Source organism: Nicotiana tabacum, chromosome 15 (assembly GCF_000715075.1).
Source record: "Nicotiana tabacum cultivar K326 chromosome 15, ASM71507v2, whole genome shotgun sequence".
Classification (NCBI taxonomy): domain Eukaryota; kingdom Viridiplantae; phylum Streptophyta; class Magnoliopsida; order Solanales; family Solanaceae; genus Nicotiana; species Nicotiana tabacum.
In genome coordinates this window covers 70,811,284-70,827,277 of record NC_134094.1, presented here as the reverse complement: position 1 = coordinate 70,827,277, position 15,994 = coordinate 70,811,284, and the positions used below count along the sequence as shown (strand labels likewise).

General features: G+C 37.2%; 1 long non-coding RNA gene and 1 pseudogene across 1 annotated transcript; one reads left to right on the top strand and one right to left on the bottom strand.

Moving 5' to 3' along the window:
- The first annotated feature begins 1,963 nt into the window (after positions 1-1,963).
- Positions 1,964-3,875, top strand: LOC142169456 (uncharacterized). The gene is made up of 2 exons (XR_012699288.1): positions 1,964-3,395; positions 3,509-3,875. It is a non-coding gene; the product is annotated as an uncharacterized LOC142169456 (long non-coding RNA).
- A 1,600-nt stretch (positions 3,876-5,475) lies between these two features.
- On the bottom strand, positions 5,476-10,289 carry LOC107811174 (F-box only protein 6-like; annotated as a pseudogene).
- Between the last annotated feature and the right edge of the window lie 5,705 nt (positions 10,290-15,994).

Below are 15,994 nucleotides of genomic sequence, written 5' to 3'. Positions count from 1 at the left end.
GATTGGATATTTCTATTTCTCTTTACGATTTGTGTCAAGTTATACCACATACCCTTAGAACTACGTACAAATTTAACTCTATCTAATTTTTCGGGTTTATGCTTTCCTAAGCCGAGGGTCTATTGGAAACAACCTCTCTATCCTCACAAGGTAGGGGTAAGGTTTGCGTACACACTAACCTCCCCAGACCCCACGGTGTGGTATATTACTAGGTATATTGTTGTTGTTGTTGTAGTTAAATGACTATTTTATCTAGTGTGAAATTAAGTTTTAAAGGGTAAAAAAGGCGAACGACATTTCGCTAAGGGCCTTCGTACTTTTAATATAGTGGTATATAATATAAATATAGATATATATACACATATAGATTATTTCAAAGATTTATCTAATGCGTCAATCTTGTAAAAATTACACGGGGCGCCCTATATGGTCTCTCCCATTTAACCTATACCCACTTTTTAAAAAAGTTTTAACTTGTACCCACTTTTTAAACAACTTCAGGCCTCTTTCTCCTCCTCCTTCTCCTCCTTCTTCTTCCTCTTCTTCGGGTGATATTAAACAACTTCAAGGAACTCATATTTCTGAACACAAGTAGGCACAAGTGCATCTTCTTCACATAAAGCGAAGTTCTTGGATTCAGGAAACTTGGTTTAATTGATGATTTGTCAGGGAAGCCACTATGGCAAAGTTTTGATGAACCCAATGATACCTTCATTCATGGTACGAGGATGGACGACGGGAAGTTCAAGTTGACTACTTGGAATAATACCCAAAAGGACCCAAGCACTGAAGTGCATCCTCTAGGAGTTGAAGTTCAGCAAATACTAAACAAACTTCAGCTCCTAAAATGCTGAAGTTCAGCAAATACTAAACAAACTTCAACTCGTAGAATGCTGAACTTCAGCAATTACAAAATAAAAACTTCAGCCAAAATTGCTCAAGTTCAGCAATTATTAAACTTAAGTGCATCCTCCAGGAGCTGAAGTTCAGCAAATACTAAACAAACTTCAGCTCATAAAATACTAAAGTTCAGCAGATACTAAACAAATTTCAGCTCCTAGAATGCTGAAGTTCAGCAATTACAAAATAAAATCTTTAGCCAAAATTGCTGAAGTTCAGCAATTATTGAACTGAAGTGCATCCTCTAGGAGCTGAAGTTCTGCAAATACTAAACAAATTTCAGCTCCTAAAATACTGAAGTTCCGCAGATACTAAACAAACTTCAGCTCCTAGAATGTTGAAGTTCAGCAATTACAAAACAAAAACTTCAGCCAAAATTGCTGAAGTTCAGCAATTATTGAACTGAAGTTTTTCATTGCACTATGAATTGAAGTTTGCGTGATTGCCTTTGCAAGTCAGACCAAACTTCAGACAAAAATATCTGAAGTTTTGCTTTGATAAGACTACACTTCAGGCAAAATATTCTGAAGTTCAAACTTCAAACATAAATTTTTGCTACTTCAGGCCCGTATTTCTGAAATTACCCGAAAAGTAGGTATGCTTGTAATTTTTTTTACAAAGCGGGTATAAATTAAAAAGTGACCCAAAAATCGGGTATAGATGCAAATCCCCCGTCAATCTTAATTGCGGGGCTTATTGTGAATGGGCTTTGGAAGAATTCTTCGGGATAGTGGACCATGTACGGAAAATTAACATAGGCCTAGGCCCAATGTATTCCGACGTGTTCAACTTACCCAATCATATATGGACAGCTAAGCAAAGATACGTGGTTTTTGACCCATTTGTCCAATTAATGGAAGTAGTGTGACGCGTTTTTCATACACTCCTTCTCGTCGTCCACTTCTTCCCCGGCTATAAATGTTTCTAAAGCAGTTAGAAATTCAATTAATAAAAAGTCAAAATAAATTGGGGCAGAGAAAAGGTGGAAGAAGAAACCCTTAGCTGATTTTTTCGTGTTCTCATCGATCAGCGGCCACCGGATTTTCCTTCAACCATGGTAATACGCAAACTTAAATCTTTTTTTAAATTTTGTTTTTATGAATTTTTGTGTCAATGTCGTTGCTCCAAGCTTATTATTTGGATTACTAATTTTTGTGATCCGTCATCCCGTGATCTGTCTGATCATTGATTTCACTTTAATTCAATAAACTCGAAACTTTTAGTCTTTTCTTTTTTTATTTTAGATCTTGAAATGTAAAGTTACGATGGATTAATTGCTTTTTTTTATCCTTTTTGTACCTGCCTAGATATTCCCAGGAAAGAATGCGAACCCAGTAATTTCTATGCCGAGCATAAATCTATGTGTAAAAATTAACTAAATTTGAAACAAATAGCCGATATGAACTCGTAACTTTAAAAATATAATGAGTTCAATGCTACTATCTTAAACCCATAGAATTTAAATCCTGGATCCGTCTCTGATTATTTATTATTTCTGGTTTATTAGTTTAATTAAGTTTTGAAATTCAAGGCCACATGGTTGATCTGATGATTGATTTCGTCTCAGTTCAATAATTTCTTATATTTTCGTCTTTTCCTTTCTTGATTAATTTTTTTTTTCTAGTTTTCGGTAACAATGGCATTGCTTCTGGCTCATTACTTGTTTAATTGTTGTGATCCATTGCCAGATGATTGATATTCAATTCGTCTTTTGAGTATTTTGTTGATCTGTTAGTCAGAACAATTTTTTTGTAAATTGATCTCTCTTTTTTTGTTGAATGTAAGTAGCATATAATTTACCTTGAAAGTAATGGGTGGAGTTATCTTAAATATTATTTTGGAGGGAAATATAGATGCATAATTAACCAATGGTTCACTAAAATGTCTAATTGCAGAATTAAATCAATTGTTTTTTTTTCTTTTGGACAAAATCCAATGATTAATCGAAATGGAAAAGATAGGCGTCTTTTGAGCGTAGATCTTTTCTCGTTGTCTGCTGCAATTGTAAAACTTGGGTATCTTACCTAACTAAAGCGCAACAGACCTTTAGTGCTTGGACTTTCCAATTTTATTTAGCTTTTTGGCGTAGAATTGATAGTATGTTTGCTTTGGATTCTTTTGAAAGTGCTTCTCCCAATTGGCAATCCTATGTATTCCTTGCATTGCTCCCATGCTCTACTATTCCAGGAGCCTAGGAGCTTTTTTTTTTTCGTAATTCCAAGACTTAGTATCCAACTATCCATGCTCTAATGATGGTTTAGGCTGTTAGCATTTGGGCTGTTTAAATAGTTGAATCAGCATTAGTCTCATAAAATCTTATATATATAGGGTGTGTTTGGTGTGGAGTTTATGTTTTCCAAAACATTTTCATCAAAAGATAAAAATTTATTTCCAGTTCTGCCATCAAATGATAAAAAGGGAGCAGTTCTCCAATCTTCAATTGTGTCAGCTCGACCCTTGAATCCAGTATGGCAAACCTCTATCTATTGGAGAAGGTTGCGATTTGTTTAGTTTTTTTTTTTTTTTTTTTGGCTCATATTCTTTGCTCTAAGTTTCATCTCAAAATTGGCGCTATGAATAACTTAAGAAAAGGATGGTATTTGACCAGATTACCTTCAAAATGGACAGCATTGATTTAGGCTTAGAAAGGGAGGTCATAGCTATTTCACGACTAAAGGGAGGCGGCTTCCCTCTGCTAAACCCCTAAACCAGAGGGGAGGTGTAAGTTATTGGATATTTGTAATATGAATGTTCTGAATGTTGAATACTAGAGCTCCTTGCTAGAGTGCTTGATGCTTATCCTGTACGACTAGAGACTTGGTTGCTTGTTGAAAGCTGGCTATGCTTTCTTTTAAAAAAGATATACTAGTAGTTTGAACAAGATTTTGTTCTGAATCATTCCTTTGTTTTGTTTCATATGATCAGACGACATCAAGACGTCTTGCTGACAGGAAGATTGAGAGGTTTGAGAAAAACATTACCAAGCGAGGAGCTGTTCCTGAAACTACCGCAAAAAAGGGAAACCAGTATCCTGTTGGCCCTATATTGCTTGGTTTCTTTGTCTTTGTTGTCATTGGCTCATGTAAGATCTTCGTATCTTCTTGTCCCTTTCTGTGCCCTGAGGCGTTAAACTACAAGAATCTAAGCTGTCTTTTAAAATTCTTTATCTTAAAAGACAAGTAACAAGAACATCACTATCTATTTCTCACCATTTACCAGAAAGGTCCATGTGCATAAATATTTGACATTGTATGTCAGCTGTTAGGAATGAGTAGGTAAGCTGGTGTTTTTTCTTTAAAAACACTTTGTTTTTTACCTTCGAGAGATTATTGTTCTTTTGGTATCCCTGCACCCATACAATTCTTTCATGTCACTTAGGTTACTACATGCATATTTCTTTTGTTTTCGTTTTGGTTGAATTAATCCTTTTTCTCCCATTGCAGCTCTGTTCCAGATAATAAGGACCGCAACCAGCGGGGGCATGTCTTAAGCATGGAAGTTACAAGTGCTGGTGTTATAGGCTTTTGCCTGCTTGTTGTAGTAGTGTTTTTCTCAAAGTTTAGCTCAATGTAGAAATTGAAGAGAAACTTCAATAGAACTGTTTTTAACTTGTGAGATACTCGGAAAAGTATAAATTTTCTCCTGTCTCGTGTTTGGTATATTTGTGTCCATTGCGTTCTTGCGGAGGTTTAAATATCCTTTCACTTCTAGTATAAACAATTATTATAAAATCCTTTATGCTGGGAAGCATATTACCAAACGGAAGAATTTCCGGAAAACATTCTGGTATACGCCAAGCTATGTTACTCTTTCCAACAAAGGTTATTACTAGTTTCCAGTGCTAGATTCTTTTTAAATTTTAAGTTGAGGTTACTTTTTGAGAAAAATGGCACAGACCTCCAATGTCTGGGTTTTCTATACGTACTGAGGCCCCCTAAAAGAATTCAAATAGCTCCAGAACCTAGCTATCAAAATGAGGAAAGTCCCTAATAACTCGTATCGGTTTGTAATAGGCGAAGCTTTCAAAGGCGACTAGCTTTCCAAACTAGTTAAATAGGCGAAGGCTTTCAAAGGCTATCAGCTTTCCAAACTAGTTACATTGTGCTGTCGTTTTCCTAATATTATTGAATAGCATCACCTGCTGCTAAAATAACTCAAGTGGGAGAATTCAGAGAGCACTTGTGCATGTGATGCAAGTAAACAAACTAGTTAAATAGGCGAAGGCTTTCCAAACTAGTTAAATGTGCTGTCGTTTTCCTAATATTATTGAATAGCATCACCTGCTGCTAAAATAACTCAAGTGGGAGAATTCAGAGAGCACTTGTGCATGTGATGCAAGTAAACGTCTACAACACCTCACACACTAACCATCCTAGCTTTACAATATCTTTTGTTTCATTCTTTTGGAACAATCACAAACAAGTGCAATACTTGTGACTCCTCGTTTTGGAACTCACAGGCACAGCAGGCAAATCGCCAGAAGTAAATTTAACCAAAATTAGGTTAAAACGCCATTCTATCTGAAAGTCCCAACACGTAAAATGCATGATCCACAATGAGTATCAACAGAAAAGGTAGAAACAAATTTTCCGATACATAAGACGCATAACAAATTCTCAAATTCTGAGAGGGTGTACTCTTTCCCTATAAGGTTTAATGTAATAATAAGTAGTTGTAGATTAGTCCTCCGGAATCAAAAGCTTAACAACTAGATGTTTATACAAGAGAGTGGTAATAAATTCAGAGATCCTTTTCTTCTATACCAGCAAAGAGAAGACTAGGCTGCAGATTATGATGGGAAAAGCTAAAACCACATGATATAATAAATCGCACCCTGCTGTGACTAGAAATTTACTGGGCATCCCAAGTCAAGCCAAAGCTGTAAGACAGGGGTGAAAAGCAGTCCCGCACGCAATCCATTGCCTCTTTCTCCCACGGGGCAACACGCAACCGGGGACCTTCATCCATTCTCCGGTTGAGAAATCATACGTTACTAGCCGGTTCATTTGTCTTGATCTTAAAGATAGCATGAGCAAACCTTTGTTACCCAAGCAAGTCATCCGAACGTGCTTTCCATAAAACTCCAAGCACCATATATTTGGCATTCTGTCAACCTCCTTCCACAAAAGAGTCATCTTTTGCAGTTCCCATATGCACACGCAAGTGGCTGCATTCTTTGTCAGCAGCCCGACAAGCATTATGCGGCCCCCACATTCTGCTAGTGTATGATCACTCAGATGTAGGGGTGCAGGGATAATGAACTGCTTCCAGATGCCAGTAACCATGTCATAGGACACGATTCCATCAGGCTCTGAGCGCATAAAGTAAAATTTATTACCGATGGTGATTGTCTGCGACTTGAAGTTGAGTGCCAGAGGGAGCTTAACATTTGAGGACATAATTCCTGGACGAGTCCAAGAGTTCTTTCTGGAGTCGTAAACTTCAAATTCACCATCACAACCAACCCAAAGGATACTGTAAGCTGATATCCCACTCAATGTCATCCCTACTGCCACACGAGACCACACCTTAACAGATCTGGCTGGTAACTCTTTAAAGGACCTTGTAAGAGGGTTGCATACGTAGAAGCTCCTATGTCCAATATCAAGGAAACAGACAAGACCTCCTGCAGAAGCAACTGGCAAGACTATCAACTTGGTCGGCAGTGCAGGTATAGTAGGATGGTGCCATTTCTTCAACGTAGGGTCGTACATGGCTCCAGTATTCACATTTTCATGAGTAATGGTGTAGAACCACGGTTGTGGTTGAGGAACTTGGGTGCACTGTTCAGAAAAACTTTGGGACATCAGCATTGAGTTCCATTTGCGGCAGACAGATCTGTAAGTGGAAAAAAGTGGCAATTGGTAGTCTTGCAACAACAGCTTCAAATAAGTCTTCAGGAAATTCTTTCCATATTTGCGGATCCAAATTCTCTATGAAGCATGAAGTTCCAGTCACTTTTCCTCGATTCCTCTCCTTCCGAGCTTTCTTTTTTGGTGGAGGCTTGCCAGGTTCCAACATCTTGAGATTTTCAGATTTTCCAGCAGTCATAATGATATTGTAGCAACCGTCTTCAGCAAAACTGTCATCAAGATTCAGAACATAACACCTGCACAGATACAAACCTGGTTCATTTGCATATTTTCTTCCAAGCTAAAAAGTTTCAAATTATGCCACGAATCAATGAAATCATATAAATATGAGAAACTGAAAAAGGACTGAACACCACCACAAGTTGACCCTTAATAGGCGAATCCAAAATTGGGTATAACCATGGATTTAGATACTAGTTTTATTGTTTGCTCATGGAGTATTCAAGAAAAAAGCTTGAATTGGTAGCTCGATCCTCCTGGTGAACTGACCTACCCAAACCTGACACAAGCAAAAAATTATAGTATACTAAGAAGCTTGAGAGAACCATATAGGAACTCAGCAAAATGACCCCGTAACGGGTACCGTAGCACTGCATCAGCTCTATCTAAAATGCTAAGGCATTTGAGAAGATTCCAGATTAGGTAAATATAGGTTCTGCACCTCATCTTTTGGCAAAGCTAGCGAGAAAGTTCGATTTTACAAACAAGCTTAATTTACAAAGTTCTATTTTTACTAGCTCATTTAATTCAAATGATTATCATCATGTCTAAGAGAACATTAAGCATGGAGGACTTTTTCATGTTCCATAATTTTCCAAAACATTCTGATTTTTTTTTCACATGTTTCACTTTTATGGTCAAGTTTGACCAATGCACAAATTAATGCATTTTAGCTAGAACTGTGTAACCAATATCCTCAACCTAAGTCGTTACCGAGTGGAAGCGCCAATAAACCTTTTATTCTGAAAGTAAGAATTAGCATACCTAATAACTTGGAAATATACAGAAAATAAGCCTATTACTGTAAGTTGCATTCCCTAATTATTCTTCTACATATCTCTAGAACATAACTGCTAGTCTTAACATGTGAATATTCCACTTAATTCACTCACCAATACACAAAGTAGTTAGCAAATATGTTATATGTAAAGACTATGTGACTTTCAAATGATTCCGGTTATTCTAGACCACACCAGTTGATGTTACTTAAAGGGGAAGAAAACGTGTTCAAATGCACATAATTCAGTCACAAAGATGTTAGAAACCTGTAATCAAGTATGTGGCCCAGTGGTCAATGAAAAGGGTGATAACCATGGGGCACCAAGGTTGAAATACTAGCAAAGACAAAATATACTAGGTGATTCTTCAAGTCTTCCTAAGCTTTGGTGGGCAGAGTTACTTATACGTGTTCGGGTGGAAAAGAACAGGTACCCGATGGAATAGCGAGGTACGCGTAAGGTGACCTGGACACCACCATTATCAAGAAAAGAAAAAAGAAATGCTAGAAACCATAAGTATAGCATTGAGGCCATGCAAGCAGGCAACCATCTCCGGCTAACAAGACAAGTATCATCCTGATGTAAGCTCCACTACTTTTGCTTTCTAAAAGATTCTATCTTCCAATTGAAAATGAGTTTTAACTTCGATTCTACTAATCCTCACTATTGTTTTGAGTAGAACTTTGGCCTCCATCTGCTTATGTTTTAAAAACAATGATGACAAAGAAGATGAAAGCTTTGAGTTCCAGGTATTCCATAAGACTGTACTTTGCAATGAGAATGCCACATGCTCAAATTGTAGAACCGTAAAAAACTTCAAAATGGAGGAAAATTATGCTGTATAAAGCATCTTTTGATAATTCCATTACATGAGGGTACTTTGTTAGAAATACGTTGGCATTGTGTTTCACAAATGAAAGGACTACCAAACAGGTTTTAAATTGTTATAATTTTAAAATAGCACTAAATCCCAACAGAGAAACTAGTATCTCGTTCCGCTTTTACTGGTCTTTGAAGGTGTTAAAAAATTTTGTTCTCCAAAAGACAGACTCTACTAGAGTATATTAAAATTTTATTTTGTTGGCTAAATTGCAAAGGCTCTTAGAAAGATAAACTTTAAACTCAGAAAAGAAGTTCGCGAACTTATCATGTTGCAAAACAAAGAGCTCGGGGTTTGCGCATTTCAGAAAAACTACAAGACAGTATATATGTTCTTTCCCTAGTGGGGGATGGCAAAAAAATCCCTAAAGGACACTTGAACTCCTAGCCTAATCAGTATTGTTTCCATATGTTTGCATTTCAGATACCGACTACCTTTAACTTGTCTAAAAGACCAAGTGGCTGCCGACAACCAGCTGTCTCGATAGTAAAAGCTAAGGCTGGCTGGCTGGCTAGATTTCTTTGAATCCCTGTTGAAAATTCATTCATTCTGAAAGAATGCCATTGGGCAGTTACCCAATACCATACAGTGCACAATACCACAAATGAAACAACATATGAATCATTAGACAATTAGGACAAATACTGTACCATTGCGGACTAGGAACAAACTACTTTTGAAATGATCATTCTACAACCAAGAGAACATGAGCTCGAGTTATGTATAAAAGCTCTAGCATTGGGATTGTAAGCTTATAGTTGCAGGTGATCAGAATATATTAGCCTTTAAAATTTCAACAATAACTATGACAGAGTTGAATTGTACTGGTAGGAGGTAACAAGTAGCCGGTGGAATAGGCGAATAGCATAGGTGTGCGCAAGCTAAACCAGGCACCACCGTTGTGAATAAAACATAATTTTAACAAGACCAGTGACATATTTTTATTCACTAAAGAAAAGCAAGACCAAGCTGTAAGACCTAAAGTTTACTAATTTGACAGTTAGGTAGTGCTAAGGAGCACTTATAAGAGCAATTAGAGTATTTCAAGAACTACCAAACACGAAAACACCACACTAACAAAACAATGCAATTTCCCCAATTTGATCAACGCAGCAAATGCAACACACAGACAAAACAAAAAAAAACCAAGCCCTCAGAGATATCATAAAGTTGACACCTTTAAACCCAAAAGCACAAAGAAAGCAAGGAATAAGCACATTTCATAAAGTGGGAATTCAATATCAAACACCATTTAATCATACAGATCGACCAAAATACACACAAAAATTCAAAATTAACAGAAACCCCATGAGGGGAAATAAGGAAAGAAAGACAAAAATCAAACCTTGGGAGGCGTAAAAGCGGTGGCGATTGAAGAGGAAAAGAGAAGTTAGAAGAAGAAGAAGAAGAAGAAGAGTGTGTATTTTGTTGTTGTAAGAGTTGTTTAACTTGTCCAATGAGTTGCCTCAGCATGGCCAACACTTCCATGCCCTTTCAGGGGTCTCAGGCCCTATACCATATTCACACCCACCACCTCTCTCTCTCTCTCTCTCTCTCTTCTGTATCTATCTATTCTATTCATCCATCTGAAAATGAAATGAAATGAAATGAAAAATCTCTCTTAATTGAGTTTTCTTTGTTGTTCGTGTGCGATACTTATTACCCACTTCTTTATTAACACGTCAGCTAGGGTCCCTTTGATCATGAGTAGTATTGACCGTGTACGCAACTTTTCCCCCTTTCTAATCAATTCTCTTACCATCTTTATTTATTCCTTGCCCTTTTTCCCATTCTAACCTTCTTCTTTTTCATTTCATTTCCATTTTTCTCTGGAACACAATTCTTACGTACTAAATTAATCAAGAGATAATTTTACTTCCACCTAATTAATCAATATTTTGTATTCATCCTATTTTATTTTATTCAGATAATTTATTATAATTTATAATATTTTATATTAGACGTCTGTCGCGCCCCGTTTTTCTCGCAAAAAGCGGGCTTCGACACGTGACAACTCCTTTTAGAATGGGAGATAGAGTGCTAAAGGAGAAGAGTCGCCACCTAACGATTTTTAAGGTGCGTTAGGGCACCTATTATGCAGATAACTCTGTTTGACTAGTCAACGCCACCAAAGATCGGGTAAGGGCTCAAGTTACCTCAAAGAGAAGGTGTTAGGCACCCCTCGAGGTCCACAATTGTGGGTCCCGACCGAACTTAAGATTATGTGGATTACGATTAAGCTAAGTGATCAAATAAACAAAGGAAATTCAAAAGTCAAAGAACTTTATTACAACATGATTAATACAGATCTTAGTGCGAGTATATGGATACAACTATTTAGATCTAATAACAACATATAAAGAGGAGGGGGGTCCTAAGTTTTTTAGCCTAAAGGATCACCCCGTGCAACATAAATAATATTTCGTAACTCCCTCAAGATAAGGTGTTACTCATATTATTCAGCGGGCACAGACTATCATCTCCTGCTACCCGATTACTATGTTAAAATTGTTACCTAAAAGCATTCTAATTCAATTATAGGTCGTATCTTATGCGTGCACTACCCGTCCCATACCTATGGTCCAGGAGGTATTGGACCTTTACTTTGTATGGTTCTAGACCTCACTTAGGCTGCTCAGAAATGTCAAAACTAGGCGACATACAAAACACATTGAACTTCACATATAGGCAGTCAAGGCTCAAGTTTGCCTCCACACTTAAGCAACAAATGCACGCAAGACAAATTGTATGTTAAGCAGTTCAGAATTAAGAACTTAAATCCCTATAGACATGATTTCTATGTGACAAGGCGTTAAGGCATACAAGCAGTTTCAGAAACAAAGCATTGCCCATAGACAAGATTGTACAGTTGTCGCATATTGATTGTTAAAATTACAAATTTCCGTTATTAATCATGCTGTGTCTAGGTGACTTACGTAGTAAGGAGTAATGAAAACCATTGGGAGGAGCCCAGAATTACTTATGCTTGGTGACAGTGGCATAAACAAGCAGTAAACAGTTTTTAGAGGTCCATCATTAATATAGAACGAGTAATTATACCCTATAGGCAGGATCTCTAACAGTTGACGCTTGGAACTTATTTTGTTGTTATACTTAGTTCTATAGGCATGGTTTCTACTGAACAGTGTGATACAGTAGCAAATGATGTGATCCAAATCCTATAGGCATGATTGCTAGTATATATGCTGCAGCAATGCAAATTGAAGGAAAGTTCAACGATATTTATTTCCTATGGGCATGTTTTCTAATAACATGTAGCAACAAGGATAATTGAAACATTTGAGCTCATGATTTGCTAGTAGACAAGTAGTGTGAGTGTGTGCTTCTCCTAATGGCACGATTTCTATAGTGTACATAGAGAGTGAACAACACATATAGCAAACACATTATTAAGTCCTATAGGCATGTTATCTACCCATCACATGTAAATATTAAAATCTACCCCATTCCCTTTTACTAACAACCCCAATTGTTTATACAAAGATTATTACAGGCCCAATAATGAGTAAAAGTAATAGTGTTACATAACAGTGATAAGAGGCCCACAGCAGGCCTAATAAATACCCAGCATTGCCTGGGCCTTCAATAGCTCTTATACAGCATACCCATGCCTTCAACAAAGAGCCACATTCAATACACGACTCAGGGATCCATAGAGGAGTCCAGAACTAGTTTACTCAACCATGGCACCAAGTGTTGCGCCATTTAAATCAGCCAATTCAAGTACACAACACATAACAGGGGGAAGTAGAGTGAATAGGAACTGTTTGAGATTGAGGGAGTGACTAAGGACCAAGCCCTAGTGTGTCAGAGTTCACAAGGGTCTCAATTGGATCCTGAGCAGTGCTCATACTAGGGAGGCCAACAATAGAACCTAGGTAGCCTTGGCTTTCAGCCGATTAAGAATGAAGAGTTCAGAATAGCATAAGTTGTAAGTAAGGAGGGTGGACAGAAGTTAGGGAATACATTCATATCCTAAAGTATACATAGCCAAGTTGAGGATACAGAATAGCCAGTCAAGCAGGTCATGAGACTTGTTAAGTAGAACTTTAATGTTTGGCAAAGTAGCACATCACAAACACATATTGGGAGAATTAGGGGAAGGAACAGGTTTGCAAAGTTTGACAAAAAATTAACACTAACAGGTTGAGACTTAAGAAGTCCGATTTAGGCTAAGTATACATCTTAGCATCACAAGACAAATAGGTTAATTCTCATCAGGAGGCAAGATTGCATTGAAACATGATAGGGAGCACACATTATGACAGTCCAAGCAATCACTGAAGGAACAAGAGATTAAGACATACTCGGGAGCATGTTAGCAGGGAAGCAAGATCACAGTTAAGGGGAAAGGTCTTATAACATTAAAACACATTATGTATGCAAGACAAGCATCACAGAAATTCAGTACAGAGTGAAAAGTAAGCTCATGTTAAATAGCACATGTAGGTATTCTAGCATTGACACATTAGACTATTTACTTAAAGAAGGTCCAGATTGTGTAAGTCCTGATGTTATGAAACAGTCATGCTAATTTGGCAATAGGGCAGCATTTAGACATGAGAAAAGCAGATTATAACTACTGGTGAATTAGGGAGGGGTTTAAACATGCTAAAAGGCATACTGATAGAGAGTAAGGTCAAAACATATCAGATAGGCAAGTCATCAATACAAAAATTCAGAATATGAGGGGAAACAGGCTTGTTCCATACAGTGGGGTACATATTCATGCTTTTGAACTCAATCAACTAGTCGACTAAAGAAGTACAAATTATGCTAGTGAGGCATATTCAAATAACAAGATTGATAGCAAAAGACTAAATTAAACACCAGAATATGATAACAAGTATAAGGGTCCCAGACAGTAATAATTTCTAACACATTGACTGGTCAGAACTTAATAGAACCAGGTTTAGGTTTGCTTGAAGCTAAAGGCTAAAGAGACCTAAAGAGTTGAGGAAAGCAAACGAAATTATACACAAAAGCAATCCAGAAAACATACTGAACTGACCAATTTCAGGAATGAAAATGTATACAAACCATAGATGCCTAGGAATGAAATTGCAAAGTATAGTGACTCACCAGTTAAGTGAAGAATAGTAAAGAATAGGTTTTCATAGAAAACCCAGAATCCCTAATGCGTCAAAGTTTCCAAGAGCTTCGATAAACTCAGGGCAGTGCTCGCACCAAGAACGGGTTAAGTAACAAGATGCTAATGGCCTTGGCTTTCAGCTGGCCAATACAGAATACCAAGCAAGAGAGTAGCAAAAACTTCAAAACCTTAGTGAAGAAATCGATTTTCTCAAAGTCTCCCCTTTAGAAGGGAAAATGAGTGGGTTTATATAGCAGTCAAAAATCGAGCAAACACATAAGGAAATAGAGTAAATTAAACAACAAATAAGGAAAGAAAACATGCAAATCAATTTGAAATCGATTTAAGAGAGAAATCCGGTAAACCCTAATTTTTTAGGGAAAGTGTAAATCAGCAGAAATCCAAACGGAATGGGACTCACACAATATAGTATTGAACGTATGTAGATGCGATATGGCCCAGATTCAAATGATTGAAATTGAATGGGCAGAATTGGAGAGATAGTACTTGCCATGTTTAGGCAAGTACCAAGTGATACCATGGAAGAACAACCAGTAGCGGAAAAGCACAGATATGGCAAGTAAATGAGAGGAGAATCCCATTAGGAGAGGGATCTAGGGAGTGGCGGCGATTTAGGGTTCTTCAGAGAAGGGGGAGGGTTCCACGGCGGCGGGTGAGAGGGAAATGTGGATTAGGGTTTGGGCAAATAAAAGGGTAGGTTAGTTGTGGGCCGTTGATCTTAGAAATCAACGGCCAGGATTTAAAGAGGGATTGAGGCGGGTTAATTAGACGGGTCGCGACAGGTTTGGGTTAGAAAGGTTGTTTGATTTAGGCTGGGGTTATTGGGCTAAGGTACTAGGCTAATTTAGTCCGAAAAATCATTAGAAATTGGACCAGCCTTTTAAACACATGTAATTTAGCAAAAACAAATTTATAAAAATAATTAGTAAATGAGTGAAATATGTTTTATGCACTAAAATGATTAAAAATAATGATTTAACATTATAAAAATATAAAATGCTGTTTTTGACACAAATAGTGTAAATAATGAGCATTTGTATATGAATATAGGCCATTATTGCAAAATTAAATAAATAGCTTAAAAATGCTAATGTAATTATATGGAATGAAATAAAATATTTGAAACATATATTATAGGTGCAAAATAATTATTTTAGGTAACTAAGTCATTACAAAATAATTTAAAAGGATAATTACTAGATATTTACATATAATTTAAATACAAGAAAATTAATTTAAAGCTCTAAAAATTATGAAAAAGTATAGAAAAATGATTGTATAGGTTTGTAAACTAAATAATGATGTAAATATATATATATATATATATATATATATATATATGTGTGTGTGTGTGTGTGTGTGTGTGTGTGTGTGTGTGTGTGTGTGTGTGTGTGTGTGTGTGTGTGTGTGTGTGTGTGTGTGTGTGTGTGTGTGTGTGTGTGTGAGTGAATTCGGCCAAAATTGGTCATCATATTCTTTACCTGACAACTCTTTCATCATTTCCGGATAAAGAGGGGCCGATCCGGGAATGATGAAAGAGTTGTCAGGTAAAGAATATGATGACCAATTTTGGCCGAATTGAGTGAGGGATGGTGTGATTTGAAAAAATGGGGGCCGATCCCTGATTTCTGAGTTGCCTACATATCCCTGGTGTTACAGGAATCAGGCCGTGTGTAGTTCTGGATCCAACGATGAAATGAACCGATGGAGTTGTTATAGGAACGGTCGTATGCTTTGGAAGGGTTCTTTTTAATTGGCTTACCTTGCGGGTTGGCGAAATCATGAATGTGAATCTGAAATGTTATGGATGTATCTCAAAACGAGTATCTGAACGGTTATCAAGTAAAAGCGGGTAACTGATGGTGGTTGGTTGCGTTTGAAATAATTGCAGGATGTGAATATTGAACGGAAACCGGAGCGAAGATTGCTCCCGTTAGGAGAACGATTACTTCCTAGATTACCTACAAAACTTAAAACACGATGCATGCAAGTATATATGGATTATTGCGAGAATTTAAACATGATGCAAATTCCCTTGGACCATGAAAGTTGTCTTTGGATGGTGAGGATGATGTCCTTAGACCATGGCGTTCTGGGTCATGAATCATGTGATAAAGGATTCGCAGGCCATGAAAATGGTGCCTCTGAACCGTGATGCCTTTAAATAATGATGTGCAATACTGAGAGATCCTCAGGCCATGGAATGGTG